Genomic DNA, 25,801 nt, shown 5'->3' with positions numbered 1-25,801 from the left:
TCAGAGACCAGATGATTATAGCTGTGCAGCATTATTTCTGGTCTCTGTTCTGTTGGCCTATGTGTCTTTTTTTGTACTAGTGTTATGCTGTTGTAATTACTATAGCCTTGTGGTATAGTTTGAAGTTGAGTAATGTGATGTCTCCAGCTTTGTTCTTTTTACTTAAGATTACATTGGCTATTCAGGCTGTTTTATGTGTTTCCATATGAATTTTTTTTTTTTTTTTGAGACAGAATCTTCCTCTGTTACCTAGGCTGGAATGCAGTGGCATGGTCTCAACTCACCGCAACCTCCATCTCCCAGTTTCAAACAATTCTCCTTCAGCCCATTAGTAGCTGGGATTACAAGTATGTACCATCACACCAGGTTAATGTTTGTATTTTAGTAGAGATGAGGTTTCTCCATGTTGGCCAGGCTGATCTTGGACTCCTGATCTTAAGTGATCTGCCTGGCTCTGCCTCCCAAAGTGTTGGGATTACAGGCATGAGCCACCACACCTGGTCATCATATGAGTTTAAAAATTGTTTTTTTCTAACTCTCTGAAGAATGTCATTGGTAGTATGATAAGAATAGTGTTGAAGCTGTACATTGCTTTGGGCAGTGTGGCCATTTCAACAATAATAATAATCCTCTTCATGAGCATGTAATGTTTTTCCATTTGTTTGTGTCATCTCTGATTTCTCTGAGCAGTGTTTTTTAATCCTCGTAAAGATCTTTTACCTCTCTGGTTAGCTGTATTCCTAGATACTCTTTTTGTAGGTATTGTGAATGTGACTGAATTCTTTATTTGAGTCTCAGTTGGATGTTGTTGGTCTACAGCAAAAATATTGATTCTTGTACTTTAATTTTGTATTCTGTAACTTTTCTGAAGTGTTTATCAGATCAAGAAACGTTTGGACAGAGACTATGGAGTTACTAGGCATAGAATCATGTCATCTGCAAACAGGGATAGTTAGACTTCCTCTCTTTCTATTTGGATGTTTTTTGTGTCTTTCTCTTGCCTGATTGCTCTGGTTAGGGCTTCTACTACTATGTTGAATAGGAAAGGTGAGACAGGGCATCCTTGTCTTTTTCTAGTTTTCAAAGGGAATGTTTCCAGTTTTGCCCATTTAATATGATATTGACTGTGGATTTTTTACAGATGGGTCTTAATATTTTGAAATATGTTCTCTAATGCCCAGTTTGTTCAGGGTTTTTGACATGGGGACATGTCAAAAGACCTTTCTGAATCTATTGAAATGATCATGTGGGTTTTGTTGTTAGTTCTATTTATGTGATGAATCACATGTATTGATGTGTGTATGTTGAACCAACCTTGATTCCCGGGGATAAAGTCTACTTGATCGTAGCAGAATAGCTTTTTGATATGTTGCTGGATTCAGTTTGCTACTATTTTGTTGAGAGTTTTTGCATCTATGTTAGTCAAGGATATCGGCCTGAAGTTTTCTCTTTTTTGTTGTTGTTGAGTCTCTGCCAGGTTTTTGAATCAAGATGATGCTGGCCTTGTAGACTGAGTTAGGGAGGAGTTTCTCCTCAATTTTTTAGAAAAGTTTTCATAGGAATGGGACTAGCTATTCTTTATCCATCTGGTGGAATTTGGCTGTTAATCCATCTGGTTCTGTTTTTTTTTTTCTGTTGGTAGGCTTTTTGTTACTGATTCAATTCCAGAACTCATTATTAGTCTGATTAGGGATTCAATTTCCTCCTGATTCAATCTTGGGAGGTTGTATGTTTCCAGGAATTTACCCATTTCCTCTAGGTTTTCTAGCTTATGTGTATAGCGATGTTCATAGTAGTTTCAGGTCCTTTTTTTTTAAATTTCTCTGGGGGTCACTGGTAACACCCTCTTTTTTATTTGACTGTTTTAATTTGGATTTTGTCTTGTTTATTTCTTTATTAGTCTAGCCATCTATCTAACTCTTTCAAAGAACTAATTTCTAGATTTATTAATCTTTTGTATTGTTTCTTGTATCTGTTGCCTTCAGTTCATCTCTGATTTTGGTTATTACTATTTTCTTATCTTTTATCTCCTTTGGGGTTGATTAGTTCTTGTTCTCTAGTTCTTCTATTTGCAATGTTAGATTGTTAATTTGAGATATTTCTAACTTTTTGATGTAGTCATTTAGTGCTGTAAACTTCCCTCTTAGCAGTGCTTTAGCTGTGTCCCAGAGATTCTGGTATGTTGTATCTATTTTCTCATTAGTTTAAAAACGTTACTTGATTTCTGCTTAATTTAATTATTTACCCAGAAGTCATTTAGGAGCAGATTATTAAATTTTTATGCAAATTTATGATTTTGAGTTATTTTTCTTAGCACTGATTTCTATTTTTATTGTGCTGTGGTTTGTACATGTGGTTGGTATGATTTTTTTAATTTGCTGGGGATTGTTTTATGACTAATTGTGTGGTCAATTTTAGAGTATGAGCCATGTGCAGATGAGAAGAATGTATGTTCTGTTGTTTGGGGATGGAGAGTTCTGTAGATGTCTGTTATGTCCATTAGGTCTAGTGTTAAGTTCAGGTCCTAAATGTCTTTGTTAGTTTTCTGCATCGATAATCTGACTAATATTGTCAGTGGGGTGTTGAAGTCTCCTAGTAGTTCTGTGTGATTATTTGGGTCTCTTTGTAGGTCTCTGAGGACTTGCTTTATGAATCTGGGTGCTCCTGTGTTATGTATATATTTAGGATAGTTAGGCCTTTTTGTTTAATTGAGCCCTTTACCATTTTTTCATTCCCTACTTTGTCCATTTTGATCTTTCTTGGTTTAAAATCTGTTTTGTTAGAACAGCAGCCTCTGCTTTTTTCTGTTTTCTTGGGAGATTTTTTTTCTGTCCTTTTGCTTTGAACCTATGAGTGTCACTGCATATGAGATGGGTCTCTCGAAAACAGAATACCATTGAGTCTTGCTTTTTTATCCAAATTGCCACTCTGTGCCTTTTAATTGGGGCATTTAGTCCACATACATTCAAGGTTAGTATTGGTATGTACAGAATTTATCCTGTCATCATGTTGTAAGCTGGTTATTATATAGATTTCTGTACTTGTGTCAGTGATCTGTATATTTAAACATGTTGTAGCAACCAGTAACATTCTTTCCTAAATATGGAAATATTTATCACTCTTTTACAAATTTCTTGCAAGGCAGGTCTGGAGGTTATGAATTTCCTTAGAATTTGCCTGTCTACAAAGGATTGGCAGGATATTAAATCCTTGGCTTGAAATTCTTTAAGAATGTTGAATATATGCCCTCACTCTCTTTTGGCTTGTTCTCCTAAAAGGTCTGCTGTTAGCCTGATGTAGTTCCTTTTGCAGATAACCTGCCCCTTCTCTCTAACTACATTCAAACTTTTTCTTTCATTTCAACCTTGGAGAAACTGATGACTGTGTGACTTGGGGATGGTTCTTGTGCAGTAATTCATAGGGGTTCTCTCAATTTTCTGAATTTGAAGGTTAGCCTTTCTAGCAAGGTTAAGTGCAATTTCATGGGTGATATCCTGAAATATGTTTTCCAACCTGCTTGCTTGCTTTCTCTTTCTCTCTTTCAGAGTTGACAATGAGTTGTAGATTTGGTCTCTTCATGATTCTATATTTCTCAGAGGTTTTCTTCATTCTTTTTTATTATTTTTCTTTATTTTTACCTGAGTTATTTTGGAGAGCCAGACTTCAAGCTCTGAGATTTTTCTCCTCAGCTTGGTCAATTCTGCTGTTAATACTTGTAATTACAGTGTGAGATTCTTAAGGTGAGTATTTCAGCTCTATCAGATCAGTTTGGCTTTTTCTTAAAATGGCCATTTTGTCTTTTAATCTCCTGTATAATTTTATTGTATTCATTAAAATCCTTGGACTGTGTTTCAACTTTCTCCTGAATCTCAACGATCTTCATTCCTACTCATATTCTGAATTCTATTGGTCATTTCAGCCATTTCAGCCTGGTTGAAAACCATTGCTAGTCATCTAGTATGGTCATTTGAAGGGAAGAAGAAACTCTGGCTTGTTGAATTGCCAGAGTTTTTGTGCTAGTTCTTTCTCATTTTTGAGGACTAATATACCTTCAGTCTTTTAAGTTGCTGTCCTTTAGATAGGATTATTTTTCTCTTATTCCCTTTGATGTTCTTGGGGATTTGATTATGGTATAAGGTGGGCTCATTTGACTGGCTTCTTTTCTAGGAGATTTTACTGGGCCAAAGCTCAGGTTAGGGCTCCTGGGCTATGTGCTCTAATTCCAGGGGAGCTAGTGATCAGGCCCCCCACTTTGTTCTCTGGACGCTTGTGGTTATGAAACTGCTATTCTAGAGGGGCCAAGGTATTCCTGGTCCACTGGCCACAACACTTTCATGAGGGCTGGGTGGTATCAGCCAAAGTGCTTCTTCAGGCAGTGATGGAAGAATTTGCACTGGCTTGCACATGCCAGCAGCAGTGGGAGGGCAGCAGGGTGCACACACATAAGTGTGCTAGCCTCGATGTGGACATTTGTAGTGATGGTGGTGGCAGCATGGCACAGGAATGATAACTTTTTATTGGTGATTTTAACTTTAATTACTTGTTTGAGGTGGTGTCAGCCAGGTCTATTTATTGTAAAGTTACTTTTTGACTTTGTAACTAACAAGAAATTTTGGGGGAGATACTTTGAGTCTTTGTCATTCTAGTTCAGTTCTTTTTATAAAACTTTTACCCAATAGTTTTACATATCTGAGTTTTGTCTAAATAAATTATTAGTATGATGGTTGAAATTCTAATCTTTTCTTCTCAATTTATTAATTGCCATTTGATTGTAAAGAAGGGATTAGCTTCCTCCTGTACTTACTTACATGTTCATTTGTTATAAGTGTGGAATCATGGATTCTTATTTTAGGTAGCTGGTATAACTTATTTTTGTCATTATTTATTTTGAGGCTCTAATTGGCCAGCAGAGTCCCTCCAAATTATCTATTACCTTTTGAAAGTTCTCACTTTCTTTTAGCAATTTCTTACTTTCTGGCACTAGATACCCTAGGCTCTTCTTACTTTTTACTGCCATGGAATTCAGTTGTGTCTGATTCTTTTGTGGGGTCCTTTTTCATGTCTAGAGTTTGGACACTGGGGCACCTTGACTGTCGTAAGGCAATATAGAAGGCTTTCAAGTGGCCAAGTGACATATATTCATATTTGTGTTTGAAAGCTACAATGTTTGCTTCAGAGTGAGAATGGGTTGGAGGCAGTACAACTCTCCAGACTGAGACAGATAAGCCAGTGGCTCTCAAAATTTGTTTCAGGTTAAAATCACCTAGAGGCTGGGTGCGGTGGCTCACACCTGTAATCCCAGCACTTTGGGAGGTTGAGGCGGGTGGATCACGAGGTCAAGAGATCGGGACCATCCTGGTCAACATGGTGAAACCCCGTCTCTACTAAAAATACAAAAAAAAAAAACAAAAAAAATTAGCTGGGCATGGTAGCACATGCCTGTAATCCCAGCTACTCAGGAGGCTGAAGCAGGAGAATTGCCTGAGCCCAGGAGGTGGAGATTGTGGTGAGCCGAGATCGCGCCATTGCACTCCAGTCTGGGTAACAAGAGTGAAACTCTGTCTCAAAAAAAAAAAAAAAAAAATCACCTAGAGACCTCTAAAAATTGTTCATGCCCAGCCAACGTCCCAGACCTATTAAATCTAAATCTCTAAGGATGTGAGAAAGGCATCGGTATTGAACAAACAGATGAACAAAAAGCCGTTCATATCATTCCCGTATGCATCCATGGTAGAGAGTCAGTATGTCAGAAAGTACATTTAATATTCAGGAATAAAAAAATGTAGACCTTTAGAGCAATAGCTGTGCTTTAGTGAAAAAGACATTGGCCTTGATGATTTCTTTCGATTCAGGACTTGTTTCTACAATGTGATTAACAATTTGACTTTTTGAGTTACAGATTCATTCATAAAAGAGGATATTTTTATTTGTTTTTTTTTTTAAATGCATCTCATGCATTTTTTTACAATAGTCTTACAGGGAACAAATAGAATAGTAAACAAAAGACTTTAAATGTAAGAATATATTATTATTATTTCATGGATTCCATAAGTTAAATAGAAGAATAGAATACCTTTCTCCTTCTTAACTAGATCCTTAATTTTGCTGCTAAATTCATTCATTCATTCTTTCAACAAATATTAATTAGGGATACTTGCCAGACATTGAGAATACGTGGATAGGGAGGTGCAGGGAAAAATTCCAGAATTTAAGTTGTTTACAATCTAGTGGACTGAGATAGATATTAATTTAATGAAATAAATGTACATGTACAATGTGAAAAGTCCTAAAAGGAAAGAGGTATATATTGCTACAAGCAAATATAAAATAATAGAATTTAATCAGCAATAATTAGGAATGATTTGGGGTGGGGGGGTTGGTGAGCATTAAGAACTGAAAGAATATTAGAATTAACAATGCAAGTAGGTCTATGCACCCATAAACATGAGTTAACAATATATTTTGGGTTTTTTGGTACAGTCTTGATTTATGCCATCTGGTATATTAACTTGATATTTCACTTTTTTCTCCAGCGTGGTAGGTTATAATAGAGGTGCAATAAGCTATACATATTCAAAGTGTGTGATAAGTTTTAACATGTATACACCTGTGAAATTATTGCCACCATCAAGATAATGAATATATTCATCATCTCAAAAGTTTTCTTGTGCATAGTTTCAACTTGGCTCTTTCTCACCTACCACTCACTGTCACCTATCAGGGGCAACGAATCATCTGCTTTTTGTCACCATATATTTATTTGAATTTTCAAAAAAATATATGGATAGAATCACAGAGTATATAGTCTTTGGGGAATGGTGTCTGACATTTTTTATTTAGTATAACTATTTGAGAATTCATTGATATTATTATAGATATCAATACTTCTTTACTTTTTAGTGCTGAGAAGTTACCTTTCTATTGTTTTGATAGTCTCCAATATGTTCATCCTTTTTAGGTGAGCATATAAGTTGTTTCCAGTTTGTGTTACAACTAAAAACATTGTTATGAATATTCACGTACAAATCTTTATATAAACCTTTAAAAATTTCTCTTGGATAGATATGCAGGAGTGGAACAATTGTGTTGTAGGGCAGTGGATGTTTAAGAAAATGACAAGCTGCTTTCAAAAGTTGTTGTACCAATTTGCTATCCAACCCACAATGTACGATGAGACTTTCCATTCTTCTCTATCTTTGCCAACTCTTGGTATCATCAAGTTTTTTTTTTCTTTTTTCTTTTTGTTTGTTTTGTTAATTATACTTTAAGTTCTTGGGTACATATGCAGATCGTGCAGGTTTGTTACATAGGTATACATCTGCCATGGTGGTTTGCTGCATCCATTCCCTCATCATCTACATTAGGTATTTCTCCTAATGTTATCCCTCCTCAATCCCCTGACCCCCCACTATCTCTCCCTTAGCATCCCCCAGCCCCCAACAGTCCCTGTTGTATGATGTTCCCCTCCCTGTGTCCGTGTGTTCTCGTTGTTCAACACCCACTTATGAGTGAGAAAATGCAGTGTTTTGTTTTCTATTCTTTAAAATTTATTCATTTTATTAAGTATGTAATGGTATCTCATTGTGACTTTAATCTGCATTTTTTCTAATGTCAAATGATGCCAGACATTTTTATGGGCTTATCATTTCTGTATCTTTGGTCAAGTGTCTGTTCACATTTTGACAATTTTTAAATTTTCTAAGTATTTTTAAAAGTATAGTTATATATGAGTCTTTTGCCAGATAGGTCTTGCAAATATTTTCTTCTAGTCTGTAGATTATAATTTTCTTAATGGTGTCTTTTAAAAGTGCTTGTGTAATTTTCTTAATAGTAACTTTTGAAAAGCAAAATCTTTAAGTTTTAGTGATACTTAATTTATTAATTTGTTTTCCTTTATAGTTTGTCCGATGCATGTCTTCAAAACAATAATTATTTCAAATTCATTAAATTTTTCAAAACAAGATCACAAAGATTTTCCTTAATTTTTTCTTTCTAAAAGCTTTTTAGTTTTAGCAATTACTTTGAGGTCTCTGGTAAATGTTGAGTTCGTTTTTGTATATGATGGAGGTGTGGATTCAAGTTTTATTGTTTTTTTTTTTGCATATGGCCATGTTGTCAAATTTTTATTACACCATTTATTGAAAATCCTGTCCTTCCCCTATTGAATTCTTTTGATGCTTTTGTTAAAAAAATTAATTGAAAATATTTGTGTAGTTCTATTTCTGTACTTAACCCTCAGCAGTTATTTTATAAGGACTGTGCCCACCACATTGATTCAAAACTTGCAGCTATGGAAGGTGCATTTATAGAACACTCTGGGCGGCCAGGCATGGAGGCTCACACTTAGAATCCCAGCACTATAGGAGGCTGAGGCAGATGGATTATTTAAAGTCAGAAGTTCAAGACCAGCCTGGCCAACACAGTAAAACCTGTCTCTACTAAAAATACAAAAATTAGCCAGACGTGGTGGTGGATGTCTGTAATCCCAGCTACTTGGGAGGCTGAGAGCCAAGAGAATTCCTTGAACCTCGGTAGACAGATTGCAGTGGCCAAGATCACGCCACTGCAATCTAGCCTGGGCAACTCTGTCTCAAGAAAAAACAACAACAACAACACTCTGAGGAACATGACTTTTCATTTAAGTAACTGGGTTCTTTTAAATTATATGTGCATCAGAATATCCTGTCAGTCCTGGTGAAACACAGATCACTGAGGTGCAACTCTAGAATTTCTGCTTCAAGTCTGAGTCATGGCCAAAGTATTTACATTCCTAACAATTAATCAAAAATCAAGTGAATTTTTTTTAATTTAATTTTGCTCATTCTCATTTCTGAGCTTTTCTGTGAATGTACAGAGAATGAAACAATAGCAATATCATGGCACTCACTGGCAGAACTTTGCAGGCAGCTAATGATTTCTGCTTTATGTCATTATCCACATATGCTTCCAATATATATAAAATTAACTCATTCTAATCAAAGTTTAGTTTCTTATCCAATCCATAAAAGTAAAACTTTTCACAATTTGTCAGACATAAAATGTGAGGTTACTGTGTTTGTTAATGTAAATTCAATTGTAAAATGTATTATCAAAAAAATGTTTTGTGATGATGATGAGACTTATGTTTTGGAAGGACATGGCATTATATTCTTCTTTAATTAATTATTCTTACTAAATTACAACTGTAGCATTAAAGTAAATTTGATATTTATTTGTGAGACATCCGTATTTATAATTGCCTTCAAGTAACCTGCAGTTTTCCACCAATCAAAATAGATTCTTCAGTTGTCAAAATTTACAAGCATTTTTATACATGCATAATTAGATTAATTAAACCACAACATTTGTTTGACACAGGTGATATTGAATGTATTTTTCAAAAATTATTTAATGTGACAGTTCTCCTTTTTCCTTTTTGCTCCTCAAATTCAGCTAAATTTCATAAATATTTGAGCATTAAGTTAGTTCAAGTGTCTTACAGTGCCATAGATTTTTTTGGTGTAAATTCTCTAAATTTATATTGTTTTCCTCAAATCTATATGTAATCTTTATTTGAGTATTCAAATAATTGAACACCAAATGTATCACCTTTTACAAAGTTCTTAGTAAATTGCAATTATTAAAAAATAAAGACTACAAACTGAAAATCAAAAATTTCTCTATCAAGCAAGGAAGAATCCACACAAATTAAATGATCAGCACTCAAATGTTATGCTAGATTTAAATTTGAAATTCTATAATTGTAATTTGATCTTAGCTCATGGGGATAATCTTTTGATAAAGCTTGTATTTTGTTTTGTTTGAGATGGAGTCTCACTCTTGTCACTCCAGGCTGGAGTGTAGACATGATCTCAACTCACTGAAACCTTCACCTTTGGGGTTCAGGTGATTCTTCTGTCTCAGCCTCCCAAGTAGCTGGAATTACAGGCATGGCCAAAGCTCCTAGTTTTAATTGGATAAATTTTTATTCTTTATTTGTATGAAATGAAATTCAGAAGATAGATGATTATGCTTTATTAATGTGTGAAAATAAATCAAGCATAAAATATAAAAGATTTTGCTGTAAATATACTCATGGGAGAAGGAAACTCCAAACTGAAGTTGAAAAAGAATGTAAAAATATTTTAGTACAAGAGACTATTTTCAGAATTTATAGCTAATAAGTTTATACCACATCTAGAAAGAGTTTTCTTAATTTAAAAAAAAATGCTTTACAGCAGAAAGTAAACTGAAGTTGTCAGAAACTCCAAACTTATTAAACATAAAACGCAATTTTGATGAAGCTCACTCATAGGCAATTTAGTGAAAACCATAAAATCATTGAAGAAAACCAGAATATTTCACCCCCAAACATGCCTCTTTTTATTTTTTTTGGCATATTTCAAGATGATCATTTGAAGGGAATGCAAGCCACAGGAAAGCCCTGAAAAGTTGCCTTTTTGTTGAGGAGATTTGCATCTGTAGAGAAAATGTACATTCGTGAAATAAAGGGCAGATGCAAACAGGCTTTCTCTGAAGCCCCCCTCCCTTATTTGTCTTATCAGATTAATTACAAAGATTAATTTACAGGAAAAGAAAAATAGAAGTTTGACACATTAAAGCTCTGAAGAGAAACTTTACCACAGGCTGGTCATGTATTCCTTCTGAGGGCAGCCCCAACATGGCCTAAGAGATTTTTATCTGTATAATAAGGCAACCTTTGCTTGCCATAGGTCTTAGTCTGTTGGTATTGTTATGGAGAAGTACCTGAAGCTGGTGATTTATGAAGAAAAGAGCTTTGTTTAGCTCACAGTTCTTCAGGCTGTACAAAAAGCATAGCGCCAGCATCTGCTTCTGGTGACAGCCGCCAGCTGCTTCTACTCACAGTGGACAGCAAAGGTGAGCCCAGCATGTGCAGAGATCACATGGTGAAAGAGGAAGCTAGGTATGGGGGAGGGGCCAGCCTTTTTTTTATTCACAAATTCTTGGGGGAATTAATAGAATAAAAACTTGCTTTCCCATCCACCCAGGGAAGCCATTCATCTGTTAATGAGGGATCCCACCCCCATGACCCAAATATCTCCCAGTAGGCCCCATCTCCAATGATAGGGATCAAATTTCAACTTGAGATTTGGAGGGGATGAACATCTAAACTATGGCACCATTTTCCTCCCCTCACACTTCTGCTTGTGAAACCAGTCCCACCAGAAACCCCAAATGTTCTTTCTGTAGCCCCAGGATGTTACGGAAACTTCAGTCATCTGTCCCCTCTTTTGCATTTTATTTTTGTGGGACTACCATGTCCATGTACCTGTTAACAAATTTGTAAATGTTTTTTCACATATAATGGTCTATTTTAAATCTATTTCAATAGCCTTAGAATCACCTTCAAAGAAGGAGGAGGATTCTCCTTACCCTATATTACATTATTAAAAATATATATATATATATATATATACATTCTTCAGTAAAGATACCCATGACACATCTTTAAAGAAAATATAGTTAAGAAACTGATTAAAGCTTAGGCATCATATTTTGTTTTTAGGGTCTAAACGATTAATACAAAGTTTAAAAATTTTTGTTTTAGTGTATTTGGTGCACATATGTTGCTTTTCTACTTTTAAACATACTTTTATTTTTAAAAATAGTTTTGAAATAGGGCTACAAATATAGCAAATCCAATTTATTATTACCATCCCCTCTCACTCTCAAAATTGTTATGGTTTTTAATCATAATCTATGTTAGCATCCATTGTGAGAGGAATGCTATTTTGGCTGAGTGACGAGCATGTGAAAAGGCTGAGAGACAGAAAGGAGCATGGGATTTTGGTGATTGGAAAGAAGGCTGGTGAGGATTGTGTTTGCTACAAGGTTTCTGGTAAACTATGTTGTCTTGAATTTCTTTTTCTTAGTGCATTGCCTTATAGCCAGGGTAGAGGCTGCAAAGACCTTCCCGTTACATAAGAGCTGGCTACTCCTGAAAACAATATGTTGCCATTTAATAATTAAATTAGCATTCCTCTGGATATGCTTCAGCTTTGAAGTGGTTTTCACTGAACCTTATTGCATTGTTCTCCCCCTGCTTTATTTTAATTAACATGTGCTAATTATATTGGACCAAGTAGAATAAAAATTAAGTTCTCTTTTAAGGTGACTTCTCTGAGGGCAAATCATGGGCATTAATCTTGGCCAATGCCATCTTTAAAAATTGCCCCTGCCCAAGCGGAAATATTCTAGCTAGGCTTCTAACCTTCTAAGAGTGTATTTCTAATAAGAACTAAGCAGCCACGTAAGTTCTTTGATGTTTTTTTTTTATGGTTGAAAGTCATGCAGTAGCATAAATGATATTAATATGTACACATAATTGGCATGTATACTTCTAAATCCTACTTATTAGTAGCCTACTAATGTTCCATTAAGGGTCATTAGAGCTTAGTTCTTTCTTTCAGCAACTTAGCCTATCACTTCTATAGTTGACGAAGCTTACTCAGTAGATATTCTTCAAAGCATGGACTCCGTACATTCACTCAGAACAATGAAAATCTCTCATGCTCCCCACTCACACCAGATAATTAAATTTCTTGCATTTTCAGGTAAGATAAGGGATTATTTGGCTGTAGTTTTCAATGGCTGTTCTTCTATTAGTTTATGCTTCTTTGGATGATATTGTGCTTCAATGATAGATAATCTTATATCATTATGACTAATTATATCTTACCACCAAATGTTATTTCTTCACAGACGTTTCACAGCTAGTACTGGATGAAGTAGGTTAACAATGGAGGTTGCCCCAACTAGGGAAATATGGTAAAATTTAAATAAAAATTAATATCTGCCCTTAAGATATATTTTCTAATAACGCAATCATGACTGGATTTAGATGGCCAGGAGGACAAGTTCTGTGGAATAGACTTAATTGGCAATGAAAAATCAAAGTATGGCATTTATTAATTTCTTCCCTTGAAATGTATGGAATACTTATGTTGTTCTAGGAACTAAGGAAATGTAAGGTGTTTATTGCCCAGGTGCTCAATCTAGCTGAGGAAATAAGCCCTAACATAGAAAGCAGTTGAGTAACTGTATTAAAAAGCACTGGACCCTTTCTTACACCTCATACAGAAATTAATTCAAGATGGATTAAAGACTTAAATGTTAGACCTAAAACCATAGGCAATACCATTCAGGACATTTGTCTAAAACAAAACCTAGGCAATACCATTCAGGGATGAGCAAAGACTTCATGACTAAAACACCAAAAGCAATGGTGACAAAAGCAAAAATAGAGAAATGGGGTCTAATTAAACTAAAGAGTTTCTGCACAGCAAAAGAAACTATCATCAGAGTGAACAGGCAACCTTCAGAATGAGAGAAAATTTTGTAATCTACCCATCTGACAAAGGGTTAATATCCAGAATCTGCAAGGAACTTTAAAAATTTATAACGAAAAGAAACATCAAAAAGTGGGTGAAGGATATGAACAGACACTTCTCAAAAGAAGACATTTATGTGGTCAACAAACATATGAAAAGAAGCTCATCATCACTGGTCATTAGAGAAATGCAAATCAAAACCACAATGAGATACCATCTCATGCCAGTCAGAAGGGCGATCATTAAAAAGTCAGGAAACAACAGACGCTGTAAAGGATATGGAGAAAAGGAATGCTTCTACACTGATGGTGGGAGTATAAATTGGTTCCACCATTGTGGAAGACAGTGTGGAAATTCCTCAAGGATCTGGAACCAGAAAAACCATTTGACCCAGCAATCCCACTACTGGGTAGATATCCAAAGGATTATAAATAATTCTACTATAAAGACACATACACACATATGTTTATTGCAACATTGTTCACAATAGCAAAGACTTGGAACCCACTCAAATGCCTATCAATGATAGACTGGATTAAGAAAATGTGGCACATATACACCATGGAATACTATGCAGCCATAAAAAGTATGAGTTCATGTCTTTTGCAGGGACATGGATGAAGCTGGAAACAATCATTCTCAGCAAACTAACACAAGAACAGAAAAACAAACATGGCAGGTTCTCACTCCTAACTGGGAGTTGAACAGTGAGAACACATGGACACAGGAAGGGGAACATCACACACTAGGGCCTATTGACGGGTGGGATCTAGGGGAGGGATACCATTAGGAGAAATACCTAATGTAGATGATGGGTTGATGGCTGTAGCAAACCACCGTGGCACGTGTATACCTATGTAACAAACCTGCACATTCTGCACATGTATCCCAGAGCTTAAAGTATAATAAAAAACAAAAATAAAAAATAAAGCCAAAGGCAAAGAAAAAAAAAGCATATGCTTTAGCATCAAGAAAAATGCCAGTAATATGCTAAAGGACTCATTAAAACATTCATGTCAGTGGAGGAAACTTTAAGGAAAGCTCTGTAGATAAGCAGATAATTGGAATAAATTTCAAAGGATGAGTAGTTGACAAAATAAAGAGAGAATAAGATAAGACATTTAAGGTCACAATCTAAGGTTCTCAGCTTTTTACATAGACATGTACTTACCAAACATTTAAGTTCGGTGTCATCTATTTTTTAGGAATAAAGAGAATTCCCCATGACTTAAGAGGATGAGTTACAACATAACACTGCATTTATTGTTACTGAACATTGAAAAATATATATCTTGGGAACTTCCTCAGAATTTGTAAACTTCTCAAGAGAAGGTATTATCTCTTTCCCACCCCACCTCCACACCTTCTGCCTTGGCAATACACACAATGTATTTAACACAGTGTCTTGTCTATGGTACTTAAAAATGGTAAATATTTGTTTGAATGAATACTTAAGTAACTAGAGACTCTAATAGCATTTCCCTTGGTTCATGGAATCTCATCTTACTGTTTAGGAATTTAGACAGAATGGAGATAAAGCTCCTGACTAAATCTCAGCCATTGACCAAGCTCTAAAATTGCCTATCATTTCCTCTTAGTTTATTTAGAACACGTATTTATGGTTATCTCCCTCCTCTAAATCCAATGCACTTGATATCTGAACCATTTATTTGGTAATTCATTATATGCTGTGTGTGAAATTGGCCTCAAAGAAGAAAGAAGGCAAAGGTCTAAAGATCTGGGATCTATGACAACCTCTTTTTGACTTTGGAAAAGTCTCTTGTCTTCTGTGGAACTCATATGTTAATGAGCTTACTTGGCTTTACCATACTCTCAGATTAATTTTCAAAGATTTGGGAACATATACTTCCTGCTTTGAAAGGGTTCCTTTGTAATTTTTTCATGTTTTGCCCGAGATGTTTATGAGACACTTAACAGCTGTTCTCATTTCAAGAAAAATGAAGTGAGTAGGTTTAAGAGCTGTTTCCGTGTTTCTCTGGGGTATGTGGGCTTGCACTATTCTGCATAAATGGAATGTATTAATCATTCCTCATTTTATAATCTGTTTTGGAGTTTTCCTGTAAAAGAAGGAAAAAGAAAAAAATTCAACATGTGAGCAGTCATCTAAAGATAATTGGATTTTAATTCTAACAATTATGCAGGATAACAAAAATAGTCATTTTAATACACACTTATTAAAATACTTTGTAGATGAGACAATCTTAAGGTTTAGATTGAATGTCTCAGTATATAAGAAACTTTGGGCAGGGGATAGGCAAGTTAAGGAAGAGGTAATAGTGTAATATTGAAATATCTGGCTGGGCGCGGTGGCTCAAGCCTGTCATCCCAGCACTTTGGGAAGCCGAGGTGGGTGGATCACGAGGTCAAGAGATCGAGACCATCCTGGTCAACATGGTGAAACCCCGTCTCTACTAAAAATACAAAAAATTAGCTGGGCATGGTGGCATGTGCCTGTAATTCCAGCTACTCGGGAAGCTGAGGCAGGAGAATTGCCTGAACCCAGGAGGCAGAGGTTGCAGTGAGCCGAGATCGCGCCATTGCACTCCAGCCTGGGCAACAAGAGTGAAACTCCGTCTCAAAAAAAAAAAAAAAAAAAAGAAATATCTATAGGCCTGTGTGAAGGACCAGACATACTCTGTCTGACTCCAAATAAGGCAACAGGAACAATGGGCATAAAGTAGAGAGGGAAATTTTAAATAATTATAGCTTTTTAAAAAGTCAAGATGAAACTTACATGTGATAATAAGTTCCCCATCACTGGAAATAAATTGGGCATATGGCAGCATTGAGAGCAACTTGATTTGGGCATCTTTCAGCTGCAAGTAAATAAATAAATATATAATAATGCATCTATATTGTATATTACATACAATAATGCATATTATATATATGTGTGTGTGTGTGTGTGTGTATGTATACATACTCTTCAGTGTATTTAAACAAATAAGGAAAATTATTTCATGTAGCTGAAAAGTCAATGAAAAGTCACAGTGGAATCCAGGGGTTCAAGTGACATCCTTAGCATCTAGAGTCTCTCTACTTCTTGACTCTGCTATCTTCTGTAGTAGTTCCATTTATTTTCATCTGTCAATTCCATTTTTCCAGGAAAACCCTGGTCCCTCTTACTGGCAAGATGGGTTCTGGAAGAATCAGATTTACGTGCCATATGATCAGTCTTGAATTTAGTGAAAGTAAGAAGCCCTCTCTGTCAGGTGTTCATATCAAAGTCTCAAGCTTGACTCAGATATGAAGTTTGGGTCACATGTCCTTCAAAATGGCTGTATCCTCAGGTCTAGATAAGGCATTTTTACTGTTATCTCAGCAGACGGTATGTAAAGGATGTTCTTCAAAATCAGAGTTCTTGTGGCATAGGAAGGCATGAGAGGCCAGCAGCAAAAGCAACAAGTTTTCATTCTAGTTCTTGAGTCCTGAAGAAGTGATAAGATTAGATACATAATTTTTAGTAAATCTTTAGCAGTGAATTACTATTCCCAACAAAATCTTTGACAAAGCATACATAACAAAAGGGATACAGTTCTAATTGAGGCATGATAAGTGTCCATGAGCCTGATAAATTATTAATAAAAATTGTCCTTCACCTGTACTTATATTCCCCAAGATGCTTCTGTGGAACCCTAAGAGTGAGAAACACCTTGGAATGCATTGAGCAAGATGCATAGTAAGACCCCATGGAATATGAGGGCTGTGACAATTCCCTTACATTGATTTGGTCTTGGTTCCAATGAGACTATAGCCTGTTTAATAAATAGTTGTTGGGTTAAATTTAAATGAGATAAATTTATGCGAGGGAAACCTCTGCCTAATATTTTCTTTGTGTTTTCTGAGGCACTTTTTTTTGAGAGGATTCTCCCTCTGTCACCTATGCTGGAGTGCAGTGTCATGATCTCCGCTCACTGCAACCTCCTGCCTCCAAGGTTCAAGCAATTCTTGTGCCTCAGCCTCCCAAGTAGCTGGGACTGCCACCATGCCCAGGTAATTTTTTTGTTTTCTTTGTATTTTAGTACAGGTGGGATTTTTGCCATGCTGTCCAGGCTGGTCTTGAACACCTGGCCTCAAGTTATCAGTCTACCTTGGCCTCACAAAGTGCTGAGATAATAGACATGAGCCACCATACCTAGCCTTCTGAAGCACTGTGTGTTACCTTTCATTCATTATTCATGACAACCCTGTGAGCCAGACAGTGGCTTTTCATTTTTAAAATATTTTATTTTGATATATGGACAATGAAGGATAATCACATAAACCATTTTGTGTCTACCAGACCAGATTTGCCAGGTATTAATATTAGATATTCTGTAGCTGTGTATCTTTTTAATGAAAAAAACATTACAGTTAAAACACTCATTATCTTTCCCTGATTCAGTTCTCTCCCTCCACATCTGTAAGTAAATGCTATGACACATTTGAGTGTTTCACAATTTCTGTGAGTGTTTGTGTTTTATGCTACATATTTATATATCTGTAAAATATATAATTTTATTTAACATTTTATATAAATGTTAAACCATATGTATTAGTAAATCATATCTTTTTTTATCTGAATTTTTAAAAACATATTAATACATATAGTTTGTTTTCACTATTGCAGGACATTGAAGTGACAAGTTTAATCCAAATACTACAATCATTAACTTAGCAGTATATTTACGTAGTTTTTTTGTGTTTTATTTGCTTTTTGTTTTTAATGAACATTGAACATCATTCAGTAGACTTTGGCAAATATAAAAAGCCATCACATTGTGAAAAGCTAGATCTAATCTACAATTCGAGTATACACGCGAAGCTATAGCTTCATAACAGTCCTTCCTGCCATAAGATATCTCTGTAAGCTCCAAGCAGTTCATGAACATCCTGGAGTTAATTGTGGAAGCTTGCTGTTTATAGTGGATATTTTTTTTTTAGAAAGACCTGCTCTTTTCTTTGGAGTCTCAAGGAAAATTCACCAAATTTAAGAACCACTGACTTAGATGATTTGTAAAATATTTGCAAATCATTTTTTTATAGAATCAGAACAAACTTTTAGCAGGTAGTGTAGGGATTCCTTTCAGCCCCATTTTTAGAAGCCTAGAAAAATTATATTCATTATTTTTATTTCCTCTATGCATCAAAGTAAAGGGTTAACTTTGGTGAAATAATAATTATAAAACTGTGAATCAATACATTAATTTTACTTGCTTTCAAGACTTTGGAAATGAAAAGCCTAACCATTTGTTCTTTTGTGATCAGCATTTTCTGATGAAATGTCCATTGCTTCTTCATTAACAGAACTTAACACAATTATAATCAACTTAGAAAACTCACTGAGAATTTAGAAAAACCAATAATTCTAGCATAGGGAAACTATGACAGAGAACGCACTTTCTACCTTTCCCAATCTCATTTGCCTAACCTGCTGACCAGAGCAGACTGAACTTCAAGAAGGCTCAGTATCTGTGCCTAGGGTGAGTGACCCTCTAAAGCACAACTTTCACTTAACCTCACATATAATGGATGGTTCAGGTTGAACAACAGGATCTCTCTCCTGCCACCATATAAACAATGTGTTTCCTACTGAGTTTGGAGAATTGCTCTCAATCTTTTCACTTTATATTTAATATTCTACTTTTAGCAGCTTTCATTTTCTCTTATTAGTCCTATCCCTTTCCTTTCAGCTACCCCCAAGAATCTGATACCAGAAAAACAATAACAGAGGTAACAGTAGTAACCAGTATTTATTGAGTGCTGGCTCTGAGTCAGGCACTGTGCTAAGCACTGCATTCATTTACCAATTCAGTCACTCATTTATGTACTTAACAAGTACCTGTTCATTATTTAACACGTAGCAAAGAAGATTTTAGCTGCTTGGGAGAATTACATGCTAAATACAGATACTTTCTTTGATGCCACAGAGCTTAGAGTCAAAGAAAAGACATGTGAATTAAATACTGAGAAATGTGAACTTAACACTGTGATCAGAGCTATGAAAAAGAGGAATATGGTTTTATAGGAACCATAATTAGCAGATTTGGCCTGGCTAGAAAAGGAATGGATGTCATTAAGAAATGATGATGACATTGACAAATGAAGGAGTGTGAAGAAATTAGGCAAAGAGGAGAGGGAGGTTAATCTAGACAGAAGAAACTAAAAGGCACATTATCTCATTTAATCCTGATAATAATCCTGTCTTTATTTTACAATTGAATGGAGGCTTAGTGAGTTTAAGTAACTCACTTAAGGTCACACTGTGAGAAAGTAGCAGGACCAAATACAATCCATGTCTGTCTAACCTATATACATTTAAAGACACACCACTCCTACTCCTCACAAAAAAAAGCAGACCCAGATGATTTCAAGGGGAATTCTACCAAATGTTTAAATAACACATAATCTCAGTGCTTATTTTAGATAATGGAAAAACAGAAAAAAATTTGCAAATTGTTTTCCATATGAGAACTTAGGGCCAATTTTGTTTCAACAACTCCAATTTTGTTTTTAATCAACTATTACCGTGGTGTTTCATCCATGAACATATCAGCATGTATCTTGAAAAAATAGATTCCTTTAAAAATATAACTACATGCTATTGTCACACCTTAACAGATAGAAACAATAAACACTAAAGTATTCAGCTTTTCTCAGTTGACTGATTTTGGCTTTATCTGTCCGTATATCTCAATCCTTGATTCTGTTGTAAATTGTTCAAATTGAAATGAAACTAAGGTCTATACATATTAATTGGTTGCTAGGTCTCTTAATTTTATTAATCTGTCAGTTCTCCCTCCATTTCTCACCTTTTTCTTATAATTTATTTGATGAAAAAAAAATAATTTTTGTAGCCTATCCTATATTCCTGGTTTTCCCAATTTTACATTCTTCTCTCACCTGTATTTTCTTTAATGCAGGAATTTAATCAGTATGTTTTCGCAAGAATCTTCACAAGCGCTATTGTGTAGATCCATCAGGAGACACATAATAGCTGCTTTGTTTTTGGTTTGTTTACTCTCTGCATGAGACTGAAAAATAGTTGGCTGGAAACTTCCAGTCATCCTTATTGTATGTATAGGAAAGGCAAGATGAACATTGATTCTTTTTCTTTGTCAGTTTCTAAACTGGTAAATTTTTTTTCTTGTCATCTTCTGCTAATCAATATGTTTTTCTCATGTGGCATTATTTAACTTTATTATAAACTTATAACTGTATGTATATTTCAGGCCATTGCAATTATCATCCTTATTCAATAATGTCCCCTCATATTCTCAGTTGGGCCTATTCAAGTTGGAGCCTGGGTCTTTTTCCCATGACAGCCATGGTAACTAATAACTTCTTTCATTTCTGAAATGACAAAAAATTTTAGGATACTCTTGTATATTTTCTATCCCAAACTTAGAATCTGCCATTTATCCAAAAAATCGTGGTTTATTTAATTAGGAATTTGTATTTAGATACCAGACTGTTGACAATAGGGGTGCTCATTGCTACCAGGTGTTTTCAGTGGATGAAGCTAGGAAATGAGCAAAAAAAGAAAGAAAGAGGGAAAGAAGGAAATAAAGAAAGAGAAAGAAAATATACTTCTTGAATATAAGTTATCATTTCTAATTCAAATTTAGGATTATAGGGCTTTAACTCTTTTGATTTTATATTTATGTTTCATTTCTCTTATGCTGAAATTCTCAATTCCTAATGATGTTATTTGATCCAATATATGTTTATAATTGTATCAGAAGTAATAGTATTTTCATTAATAATAATACAACAATTGAAAGCTGCTGAGACTTCATTGCAGCTTCCTCTGACCTTAGGATGGATCCCCAAAAGTATATACTGCCAGATTGTTGTGCTTCAAAATTACTCAAAATAAATCTTTTTTGTATGGTTATGCCACCAGTTAGATATACGCTTGATTTCACATTTCTTTTTGTCCTTGATTTTGGGAATTTTTTTAAAAAATTGTTTTTATTTTATTTATTATTTATTTATGTATTTATTTAGAGACAGAGTTTTACTCCTGTTGCGCAGGATGGAGTGCAATGGCACAGTCTCAGCTCACTGCAATCTCTGCCTCCTGGGTTCAAGCAATTCTCCTGCCTCAATCTCCCTGAGTAGCTGTGATTACAGGCATCACCACCATGCCCCGTTAGTTTTTTATTTTTAGTAGAGACAGGTTTCTCTATGTTGGTCCGGCTGGTCTTGAACTCCCGACCTCTCAGGTGTTCTACTCACCTTGGCCTCCCAAACTGCTGGGATTACAGGCGTGAGCCACTGCACCTGGCGTATTTTGTAATTATTTATTATACTTTAAGTTCTTGAGTACATGTGCAGAACGTGCAGGTTTGTTATCCAGGTATACACGTGCCATGGTAGTTTGCTGCATCCATCACCCCATCATCTACATTAGTTTTATCATCTTATAAAACATGATGTGTAAACAGGCATGGTGGAGTCCTGTCCTGTTGCTTAGGATATGTCCGAATGCAGTGACTACAGTGGGGCAGCAGATGTATGGGATGAATGGCCTTCAATTCTGAGTCCCCTGTGTTCTCTCAGAGCAGGGGCCATACTCTTCCAGATGTGTATGATCTGTGACATCAGAATCATTTCCCCTGAAGGACAAGGTACAACCAATATTGGTCAGGGGTCTTTTTATTACTTCAAGCAGAAACTTAATTTCCATGTTTAAAAAAAAAAAGTAAAAAATGAAAGCAAAAACAAAAAGCCAAGAAAAAGAAGCCAAAAGCAAAACTAGAACAAAAAACAGTTTATTAAATGTTTAAATATGCATCTCTCATACTCTCGTTTGTAGACTTAAATCATAAAGCCAACAACCCCAGAGTGGTGTCTTAGGAATTCTCTTCGTGCTATTATTTTTCTGTACCCCCCAGTTCACCCAAACTCACCCTCTACAAAAATAGTATTCCTCCTCTCCCCTTAATTAGATTCTTCTCAAGCTACAGCAAAACAAGAACAAGGGAAATTCTGAGTCAGACATTCCTTCAAATTTTGGCTTTACCACCTAAGAGTTTCTTATCTCTAGAAAATGTGCATAACCTCTGTGCCTCAGGTTTCCTTATCTGTAAAATGGAGATCATTTTTAAAAACTGCTTCACAGGATTTGTGTGAGGATTAAATGAGATAATGCACATAAAGTGCTTAGTATAGGGTCTTCCACATAGAATCCAATTAGTGTTTGTTTTTGCTACAAATATCGTTGTTTTTGTCTCTCTGTTAAAACAATAAAAATTGATCCAAACCAATTTTTTTGTTCATATTTCTTTGTCATGTTCTTCGTTGAGAATTACAGAAACTTTGTGCCCTGTAATTTTTTGTTCAGTTCTACTCGTCAACCAAGCCTTAGCTAAAGATAGCTCTCTAAACTTAGAATTCTTAAAAGAGAAAAAGGGAGAAGAGCTTTCTCTAATCTGAGCTAGTGTGGATCTATATTTTGAGCTGTCCATACAGGCCAGGAATCAGGACCGAGTGGTTTCTTCCTAACTCTGGAAGGAGCTCTGTGGGTTTCAGGGGAAGTTAGATAATATGGAAAATGTGGTGGGCTCCAAGCCCTTGGCTTACATCCCAGCATTATCCACCTCATGTCCTGGGTGATGTGATGAAATTTACTTACTTCTCTGTGCCCAAGTCTATCTATTTGTAAAATTAGGTCATTTAGAGAGATCTGAATGTCCTTCCAGCTTTGGAAGTATGTGGTTCTGTATTAATTTAACCTATCTTCTTGATATATTCCATGCAATCCGTTCTGACACTTCAGTGTCCTATGTCTCTCCTGCTCAATGAAATGCTATTCTTCTTTTCAATTAATCTACGTACTCCAGTGATATAATCTATGGATTATGTAGATTTTTCTTCTTTCTTATAGGCGGCCATAAGCCTAGAGTTAATTTTCAAAGAAAATAGTACTAGCCCTCAATAGTTTGAGTTTTCTGATATGGTAGGCTAATTATATACATCCTATTGTTTTGCATTGCTCTGAGTTCAGATAATATCTCTTGTTTTATATCACCCTAATATATTTATTGTTATCACTATGAGACTCTTTATGAGTTATAAATATTATTTCTGTGTTTCAATTGCTTCATGACCATTTGGAGGAAAACAATTACTTTCCTAGATATTTTGTTATGATAAGAGAGGGAATAATAGATATAAAAATATAAGAGATAATATAATTTTAGGCATAGCTTTTAGTTATTAGTATCAAAGGAATGAAATATAACTCCAAGGGGATAATAATTATGAAATAGGTATCTAATACTGAGATAAAACATTATCCAAAATCTATTATTTCAGCCTTGTCCATAGATTCTAATTTGGGGACTGTTTTGATCTGAATGGTGGTCAACATGCACTGCTCCTCAGAGTAAGAAGTTGTTTCACTCTATCAAATGCATTGTAAGACTTTATTTTTACAGCTTTTTGGCAACAGGGATATGATATTTGCCAGATGACATGGCAAGATTCTAAATGATTTTCCAAATGTTCTTATGAGCCCTCAAATGGGCAAAGAAAGTGCTGTATAACAGTCCAGCTCTGGGGGAAACGGGAAAGTACATGACAGTTACTTTATAGTGTTATTTCCTCAGCTTGATTCCATTGATCAATTCTGTTAGTGATCTGGACAGAACATGCTGGCCATGTTTTCAGATAATGCTAAACACATCGTTGAAAAGTAGCTAAGACTATGGGCTTTGAGTAGTATAGACCTGGGTTGGAATTCCAGCTCCACTCACTAGCTATGTGTTTTTTATTTTCTCCTGGCAAAATTGGATCAAAGTTGGAAAGCTATGGGAAGATAGGCTTCAACTCATGACAATGAGGTACTTTATAGCAAAAAAAAAAAAAAAGGTGTTCTTCAGCTGTATTGATGGTGTCTAGAATGAAGGAGAAACTTGTGAAAATCAAAAGCTATGTTCTGAAGCCCAATTGCTAAGTGCTAATTTGAATTTGATTATTATTTCCTGTTGTGATAATGGCAATAGACAGTAGTTGATGGATGGTCATAATGACAGTGATGATCCTGCTCTACTCAGTGCCTATTAGGTCACATGTGGAGACTGTATTCCCTTCTGGTATGCAACTTTGAGAGAGTTTCAGAAGAGTTCCTGAATTTTAAAGGAGACATGAGACCAGGCAGAGGAGGCATTTGGAAGCCATATCCTATGAAGGTAGAATAAAGGAAATGGAGCTATTTCATAAGAAAAAAAGATTGCAGGAGTATTAGAGAACCTTTAGTTATCTGACAGGTACATGAGCAGTACAGCTTTTGTGAAGGTCCAGACAATATAATCAGAACCAGTGGTTTAAAGCTCCGAAGAAGCTAGCTTCAGCCCAACATAAAAATAGACCACAGAGCCAGAACTTTGACATTAGGTTGGCTTTGGTTTGAGTTCTGGCTTGGCCACTTACTGTATTACCATTCTGAAATTAAATAATTCAAACTTAAAATAACTTAAAGTAGCTGGAACTTTAAATTATCCTGAGCCTTGAGAGGAATGTGGCTATGTGATCTGAGTCACCAAGCCTGCAGCTGCAACTTCTGCCTTTTTTGTTTCTGTAGATAATTAAGAAGACTAAATGCCAGTGATATAACCCCCTCAGATCACCACCCCTCCTCACACAGTAATAAAGTAAGCTTCCTTGGAATATAGCAATCTGCAACCCATCAATCGCTGCGGGTGTGTGCCCTAGTCTTGTATGAAAAATGTAATCCTGCTGGAATTTTACTGTCTCTGCCTATAAAATAGAAACTTCAACTTCCCAACTTGGGAAAAGCTGACCTGATTCACTTGGAGTTGGTGCTTTCCTGGGTTACCATTCTCAAGCCTTGTGCTCAGTTGAATGCTATATTTAATCATATTTTCTGAATCTAATTATTTAAGGCTAACTTCATGTTCAAGTTACTTCACTGACCTGAGCCTCAGTGATACCATTTGCAAAGTACAGATAATATTAGATCCTCCTTTATAGGACATTTGTAAGGATTAAAGTGAGATAATTCATACAGATAACACAGTATCTGGGGTGTTCTCAGTAACTGCAAGTTATGGTTGTTTTTCTTGTTAATATTATTAGTAGTTAAGACTAGAATATAATGAAATTGAGCTGTTAGAAGGGAAGATAATAAGGCAATTGTCACTGAATATTCTCAAAAAAGAGAGAACAAAGTTTTTGGAGGAGATTTGAACAGTAGAGTGGAGTATTTGTTGAGACTCATGATCCTATGATTTGAGAAGTGCCTTTCTAACCTCATTCTCTGGGTACCTAGGCTACATTCTACTGATGCTTCATTCTTCCCTGCTCTCTTCCGTTCTGGGTGGCCCCCAGCCCCGTGCTCTACTTATGCATCTGCTGGACCAGATTTAGCAGGCTTCCCACCATATAATTATCAACAACTGCTCAAAGAGTAACATGTCTAA

General features: G+C 35.6%; 1 protein-coding gene and 1 long non-coding RNA gene across 3 annotated transcripts in view; one reads left to right on the top strand and one right to left on the bottom strand.

Annotated features, from left to right (window-relative positions):
- Positions 1–25,801, top strand: part of LOC118150612 (uncharacterized) — a 325,444-nt gene that overhangs the window by 53,288 nt on the left and 246,355 nt on the right. The window lies entirely within an intron of this gene.
- On the bottom strand, positions 15,481–20,354 carry LOC144581548 (uncharacterized). The gene is made up of 2 exons (XR_013532497.1): positions 20,256–20,354; positions 15,481–16,801 (listed from the first exon to the last, which is right to left on the bottom strand). It is a non-coding gene; the product is annotated as an uncharacterized LOC144581548 (long non-coding RNA).

This window comes from Callithrix jacchus, chromosome 2 (genome assembly GCF_049354715.1).
Source record: "Callithrix jacchus isolate 240 chromosome 2, calJac240_pri, whole genome shotgun sequence".
NCBI classification, from domain to species: Eukaryota; Metazoa; Chordata; class Mammalia; order Primates; family Cebidae; genus Callithrix; species Callithrix jacchus.
This window is presented reverse-complemented; position numbering and strand designations above follow the sequence as displayed.